Below are 7500 nucleotides of genomic sequence, written 5' to 3'. Positions count from 1 at the left end.
AGCCATGTATGGGGCCCACAGTGCTCATTTGCCGAGCCCACCCACACAAAACCTGCACCCCCCTCCAGCGCAGGAGCCGCAACCCGGGTGCGTACGCCGCACCAAGTGCTCCACCCGCGACCGTACGTGCCCCGCCGAAATCGCAACTCCGGCGGATGAACGGCGGACTTTTCTCGCAGTCGTAAGTTGCAATCCACCCCTATATCTTGCGTCTCATGAAGAGTTATATCAAGTATGCCAAATTCCCGCTGTCCCTATACATGCAGTAAGTTCGTCATGGGCGCTGGCCGGCAGGCCGCGAGACCTGACGCCCGGCGGCAAAGAGTGCTCCTCTGAGGATATAGATGTTCCGTTCCGCCGCACAATGGTGACGGTGACCGCTGCCTGCGGTGGCAACGCTGGGCACAGTCGATACTCGCCGTGTGGTGGAAGGTAAACATTATGCGGTACATCAGTACTTTCCTAATAGTTCGGTCGTCTCACGGCACTGCTTAGTAAATGATGCAAGGCCACATATAGATGATTTATGCGAATGTCCCTATACGTGCTGTAAGACTGGGCACACAACGTGAATCGCACGTCAGCCAGACACTCGAACATGCACTACTCTCGGCCTGCAACGGAGACACACAATACGTAAACATCTGGAATGCGACAATGTCGAGTGCACCCTCTCTGCCACATTGCACCGTCGACACTATGATAACCAGACCAGTAGGTCCACCTATAAAAGCACAATACCACACTCCTCCGACAACTACCATTGCTCAGATAAACCAACACCACCAACACACATCCTACACAGAGGGGCACCAAATATCACCACCCGCCCTCGTGTTATACCACATGAAAAATTGCAGAAGTGAGAGACACAGACCCGCCAGCCTCTTGCTACAAGCATCGAACCGACGTGACGTATCTGACGGTGACTCAGGCATCCGCGTACTGCCACCACTATCCACCCCCCCCCCTCTCTGCCCCCTTCCCACACAATACCAAATTTAACCAACTTTATCGCTTAACCTAACTGTGGTTTTACCAGATTATCGCTTAACCTAACTGTGGCTGTACCAGATTATCGCTTAACCTAACTGTGGCTGTACCAGATTATCGCTTAACCTAACTGTGGCTGTACCAGATTATCGCTTAACCTAACTGTGGCTGTACCAGATTATCGCTTAACCTAACTGTGGCTGTACCAGATTATCGCTTAACCTAACTGTGGCTGTACCAGATTATCGCTTAACCTAACTGTGGCTGTACCAGATTATCGCTTAACCTAACTGTGGCTGTACCAGATTATCGCTTAACCTAACTGTGGCTGTACCAGATTATCGCTTAACCTAACTGTGGTTGTACCAGATTATCCCTTAACCTAACTCAATTTGTCCCTTAACCTAACTCAATTTGTCCCTTAACCTAACTCAATTTGTCCCTTAACCTAACTCAATTTGTCCCTTAACCTAACTCAATTTGTCCCTTAACCTAACTCAATTTGTCCCTTAACCTAACTCAATTTGTCCCTTAACCTAACTCAATTTGTCCCTTAACCTAACTCAATTTGTCCCTTAACCTAACTCAATTTGTCCCTTAACCTAACTCAATTTGTCCCTTAACCTAACTCAATTTGTCCCTTAACCTAACTCAATTTGTCCCTTAACCTAACCCACGTTGTCCCTTAACCTAACTCAATTTGTCCCTTAACCTAACTCAATTTGTCCCTTAACCTAACTCAATTTGTCCCTTAACCTAACTCAATTTGTCCCTTAACCTAACTCAATTTGTCCCTTAACCTAACTCAATTTGTCCCTTAACCTAACTCAATTTGTCCCTTAACCTAACTCAATTTGTCCCTTAACCTAACTCAATTTGTCCCTTAACCTAACCCACGTTGTCCCTTAACCTAACCCACGTTGTCCCTTAACCTAACCCACGTTGTCCCTTAACCTAACCCACGTTGTCCCTTAACCTAACCCACGTTGTCCCTTAACCTAACCCACGTTGTCCCTTAACCTAACCCACGTTGTCCCTTAACCTAACCCACGTTGTCCCTTAACCTAACCCACGTTGTCCCTTAACCTAACCCACGTTGTCCCTTAACCTAACCCACGTTGTCCCTTAACCTAACCCACGTTGTCCCTTAACCTAACCCACGTTGTCCCTTAACCTAACCCACGTTGTCCCTTAACCTAACCCACGTTGTCCCTTAACCTAACCCACGTTGTCCCTTTGCCTAACATAGTTCACTGCTCGGAATCTCTGGTGTCGTTGTTATCCTCATGTAGATGTCTTGCGAGTGTTGCTTACTTTCCACATATTCCCGCTATCCACTGTCAATTGTACTGCAATAGGACTATATCGCCCCCCCCCCCCCTCTGCCCCTCTCTTTGTGTCTCCGTCCTCTCAAGCTGGTCGGTCTGGCGTTTGAGTGTTAAATGAGCCTCGCAGCTGTTCAGTTGCGTTCAGATGTCGACGCCCTCAGTGTACGTCGTGGTATGGTCTGTGTCCATTGTCCGCTGATGTCGTACGCGTAACCCACACGCTGTACCGATCATCGGTAGTTACGTACAGAGTGAAGTAGTGTGATACGTGTGACCGTACGCTGGCTGTGCCCAACGGTGTCGAATCTCAATTTCCATATGTTGTGCTCGATGCTACTTGTCTCGTCTCCCAATAACAGCTAGGTTGCACTGTGGTACGCCGTAGAGGCGTGTGGGAGGAACGTACGAACGCATTGTATGTCACCCTGGGTCGCTGGGGGTGGTGGTGCGGTGAGTCAGGTCAGGTCAGCGTGAGCCGTGTGATGTAGTGACGCGTGTATTCCGACTTTGTCGTATTGCCTCACACAAAGTGCTACCCTGGTGGACCGCGTTCCATATCTGGGACATGCCGCAGATGCCGGTTGACAGTGGATCGCGGAAGGGACATCGCATACGTGCGCGGGCCACCTTCCACGTGTTCTCTTCTGCACATGTCGCAGTGTGTATGTGGTCTGATGTAGCGTGTCGTGACACATGACATCCTGGCATGCAAGAATTGTTGAATTCGCAAATGTAGGTGGACATCTACGTTTACTGCCCAAGATACGCAAATGAACTGGAAATCCGTTGTTGAGCGGTTGTTCACGCTGGAGGTGAATCTGTGATGGCGACGATCGGTACAGCTATTAACCGGTTGTTTCAGCGGTACCCGCCACATCCACACACGTGACTAGGCCCCATGTGGGTATGAAGCGATACGCGGCGGTGGCTTGGTGGGACTGTTCCCGGCCAGTGAAGGGGGGCCGCCCGGCGTGTTGGCCGCGCGCTGCGTGGGCGCACGCGCAACAGGCGGCTGGTGGGGGGCGCCGAGTGGCAGGAGCGCCAGCCGACGGGCTCGGCAGGCGGCGCAGCTACGCTGCGGCGCACCCTGCACGCGGCGCCTGGCGGCCAAAGTTGGTTCAGCCGAGCCCGGTGCGAAGCGCGGTGGACATCTGCAGTGTGCTGGTCTGATTGAGGACTGTGTGCGTTGAGGATGCGCCGCCGCCTGGCACTCGGCGCCGCGACGCCGTCTGCTGCTCGGTCGCCCCAGCGGTTCTCGCAGGTGGTTTGTATCGCAGTTGTGCGGACGTGTTGGCGCGTGCGCTGTGCTGGGAGAGTTCGCTTCTGCACCCAAGTGGGGCTTTGCCCTTGTGTGGCGCTGGCGTTGGAGCTGCCGGTCACCATAGGTGGCGCGTGTTGTCTCCCGCCGGCAATGCCACGACAGCACGCTCCCGGGCCTCTGTCGGCAGCGGCAAGCTCAGTTGGGAGCAAGGGTGTTCGCACTAAAACCGTCTACTCGCCTAACTCCGGGCGATTGCGCCTCTCTCGAAACCGACCAAGTACCTAGGACGGCGCTGCGCGCCGCCGGGACCTGAGAGGGTTTCGAGGTGTATCGTGCAGGGGAGCTCGGCCTCCTCCTGTTTGCAGAATAATTGAGCGGACGCTTGCGTGTTCGCGCGGGCCCCCGGGACACACTCCCGGGCGGCCGGCTGCTCAGCTCTAGTTGACGCAGCTCCCTGGTTGATCCTGCCAGTAGTCATATGCTTGTCTCAAAGATTAAGCCATGCATGTCTCAGTACAAGCCGCATTAAGGTGAAACCGCGAATGGCTCATTAAATCAGTTATGGTTCCTTAGATCGTACCCACGTTACTTGGATAACTGTGGTAATTCTAGAGCTAATACATGCAAACAGAGTCCCGACCAGAGATGGAAGGGACGCTTTTATTAGATCAAAACCAATCGGATTGGCTTGTCTGGTCCGTTTGCCTTGGTGACTCTGAATAACTTTGGGCTGATCGCACGGTCCTCGTACCGGCGACGCATCTTTCAAATGTCTGCCTTATCAACTGTCGATGGTAGGTTCTGCGCCTACCATGGTTGTAACGGGTAACGGGGAATCAGGGTTCGATTCCGGAGAGGGAGCCTGAGAAACGGCTACCACATCCAAGGAAGGCAGCAGGCGCGCAAATTACCCACTCCCGGCACGGGGAGGTAGTGACGAAAAATAACGATACGGGACTCATCCGAGGCCCCGTAATCGGAATGAGTACACTTTAAATCCTTTAACGAGTATCTATTGGAGGGCAAGTCTGGTGCCAGCAGCCGCGGTAATTCCAGCTCCAATAGCGTATATTAAAGTTGTTGCGGTTAAAAAGCTCGTAGTTGGATTTGTGTCCCACGCTGTTGGTTCACCGCCCGTCGGTGTTTAACTGGCATGTATCGTGGGACGTCCTGCCGGTGGGGCGAGCCGAAGGGGTGCTTTCGCGTCCCGAGGCGGACCCCGTTTAAATCCTACCAGGGTGCTCTTTGTTGAGTGTCTCGGTGGGCCGGCACGTTTACTTTGAACAAATTAGAGTGCTTAAAGCAGGCAAGCCCGCCTGAATACTGTGTGCATGGAATAATGGAATAGGACCTCGGTTCTATTTTGTTGGTTTTCGGAACCCGAGGTAATGATTAATAGGGACAGGCGGGGGCATTCGTATTGCGACGTTAGAGGTGAAATTCTTGGATCGTCGCAAGACGAACAGAAGCGAAAGCATTTGCCAAGTATGTTTTCATTAATCAAGAACGAAAGTTAGAGGTTCGAAGGCGATCAGATACCGCCCTAGTTCTAACCATAAACGATGCCAGCCAGCGATCCGCCGCAGTTCCTCCGATGACTCGGCGGGCAGCCTCCGGGAAACCAAAGCTTTTGGGTTCCGGGGGAAGTATGGTTGCAAAGCTGAAACTTAAAGGAATTGACGGAAGGGCACCACCAGGAGTGGAGCCTGCGGCTTAATTTGACTCAACACGGGAAACCTCACCAGGCCCGGACACCGGAAGGATTGACAGATTGATAGCTCTTTCTTGATTCGGTGGGTGGTGGTGCATGGCCGTTCTTAGTTGGTGGAGCGATTTGTCTGGTTAATTCCGATAACGAACGAGACTCTAGCCTGCTAACTAGTCGCGTGACATCCTTCGTGCTGTCAGCGATTACTTTTCTTCTTAGAGGGACAGGCGGCTTCTAGCCGCACGAGATTGAGCAATAACAGGTCTGTGATGCCCTTAGATGTTCTGGGCCGCACGCGCGCTACGCTGAAGGAATCAGCGTGTCTTCCTAGGCCGAAAGGTCGGGGTAACCCGCTGAACCTCCTTCGTGCTAGGGATTGGGGCTTGCAATTGTTCCCCATGAACGAGGAATTCCCAGTAAGCGCGAGTCATAAGCTCGCGTTGATTACGTCCCTGCCCTTTGTACACACCGCCCGTCGCTACTACCGATTGAATGATTTAGTGAGGTCTTCGGACTGGTACGCGGCATCGACTCTGTCGTTGCCGATGCTACCGGAAAGATGACCAAACTTGATCATTTAGAGGAAGTAAAAGTCGTAACAAGGTTTCCGTAGGTGAACCTGCGGAAGGATCATTACCGACTAGACTGCATGTCTTTCGATGTGCGTGTCGTGTCGTGTCGCGCAACACGCTACCTGTACGGCAGTGGCCGTGCGCCGCGTGCGGAACCACGCGTGCCTCTCAAAACTAGCGGAAGTGTTGTTGTTGTGTGGTACGAGCGCTGAAGCTCTGGAGCGGCTGGCCTGCGGTACCTGGCGCCTGGCGCCGGTTTTGAATGACGTTCGCCCGAGTGCCTGTCCGCTCCGGTGTGGAGCCGTACGACGCCCATCGGCTGTGAGGCCGTTGGACACAAAAAAAAATAGTGGAACAGGGGCCGTCAGACGCCTCAGTCCCGCAAATGCTACTGTCTTGAAAGAGACAGTGGGAGACTGAAAAGGAAAAGATCACCCAGGACGGTGGATCACTCGGCTCGTGGGTCGATGAAGAACGCAGCAAATTGCGCGTCGACATGTGAACTGCAGGACACATGAACATCGACGTTTCGAACGCACATTGCGGTCCATGGATTCCGTTCCCGGGCCACGTCTGGCTGAGGGTCGGCTACGTATACTGAAGCGCGCGGCGTTTGTCCCGCTTCGGAGACGTGGGAGTGTCGTGGTCGCCTGTGTGGCCGGCCGCGTCTCCTTAAACGTGCGATGCGCGCCCGTCGCCTGGCGGTTCGCATACCGGTACTTTCTCGGTAGCGTGCACAGCCGGCTGGCGGTGTGGCGTGCGACACCTCGTACAACGACCTCAGAGCAGGCGAGACTACCCGCTGAATTTAAGCATATTACTAAGCGGAGGAAAAGAAACTAACAAGGATTCCCCCAGTAGCGGCGAGCGAACAGGGAAGAGTCCAGCACCGAACCCCGCAGGCTGCCGCCTGTCGTGGCATGTGGTGTTTGGGAGGGTCCACTACCCCGACGCCTCGCGCCGAGCCCAAGTCCAACTTGAATGAGGCCACGGCCCGTAGAGGGTGCCAGGCCCGTAGCGGCCGGTGCGAGCGTCGGCGGGACCTCTCCTTCGAGTCGGGTTGCTTGAGAGTGCAGCTCCAAGTGGGTGGTAAACTCCATCTGAGACTAAATATGACCACGAGACCGATAGCGAACAAGTACCGTGAGGGAAAGTTGAAAAGAACTTTGAAGAGAGAGTTCAAAAGTACGTGAAACCGTTCTGGGGTAAACGTGAGAAGTCCGAAAGGTCGAACGGGTGAGATTCACGCCCATCCGGCCACTGGCCCCCGCCCTCGGCAGATGGGGCCGGCCGCCCGCGCGGAGCAATCCGCGGCGGGGTCGTGTCCGGTTGCCTTTCCACTCGCCGCGGGGTGGGGCCGTTCCGGTGTGCGGTGGGCCGCACTTCTCCCCTAGTAGGACGTCGCGACCCGCTGGGTGCCGGCCTACGGCCCGGGTGCGCAGCCTGTCCTTCCGCGGGCCTCGGTTCGCGTCTGTTGGGCAGAGCCCCGGTGTCCTGGCTGGCTGCTCGGCGGTATATCTGGAGGAGTCGATTCGCCCCTTTGGGCGCTCGGGCTCCCGGCAAGCGCGCGCGGTTCTTCCCGGATGACGGACCTACCTGGCCCGGCCCCGGACCCGCGCCGCTGTTGGCTCGGGATGC

The 7500-nt window shown here is 54.6% G+C and overlaps 3 non-coding genes across 3 annotated transcripts in view; all 3 read left to right on the top strand.

Moving 5' to 3' along the window:
* The first annotated feature begins 4033 nt into the window (after window positions 1-4033).
* On the top strand, window positions 4034-5926 carry LOC126328880 (small subunit ribosomal RNA). The gene has a single exon (XR_007561994.1). It is a non-coding gene; the product is annotated as a small subunit ribosomal RNA (ribosomal RNA).
* A 368-nt stretch (window positions 5927-6294) lies between these two features.
* LOC126328873 (5.8S ribosomal RNA) lies at window positions 6295-6449 on the top strand. Its single transcript, XR_007561987.1, has one exon. It is a non-coding gene; the product is annotated as a 5.8S ribosomal RNA (ribosomal RNA).
* A 188-nt stretch (window positions 6450-6637) lies between these two features.
* Window positions 6638-7500, top strand: part of LOC126328883 (large subunit ribosomal RNA) — a 4222-nt gene continuing 3359 nt past the window's right edge. Inside the window, exon 1 of the ribosomal RNA XR_007561997.1 lies at window positions 6638-7500. This exon is cut by the window's right edge and continues 3359 nt beyond it. This is a non-coding gene — a ribosomal RNA (large subunit ribosomal RNA).

Source organism: Schistocerca gregaria, unplaced genomic scaffold (assembly GCF_023897955.1).
Source record: "Schistocerca gregaria isolate iqSchGreg1 unplaced genomic scaffold, iqSchGreg1.2 ptg001143l, whole genome shotgun sequence".
In the NCBI taxonomy this organism is placed as follows: Eukaryota; Metazoa; Arthropoda; class Insecta; order Orthoptera; family Acrididae; genus Schistocerca; species Schistocerca gregaria.
Note: the sequence above shows the minus strand (reverse complement) of the source record. Positions and strands in the feature narration are given on the sequence as shown.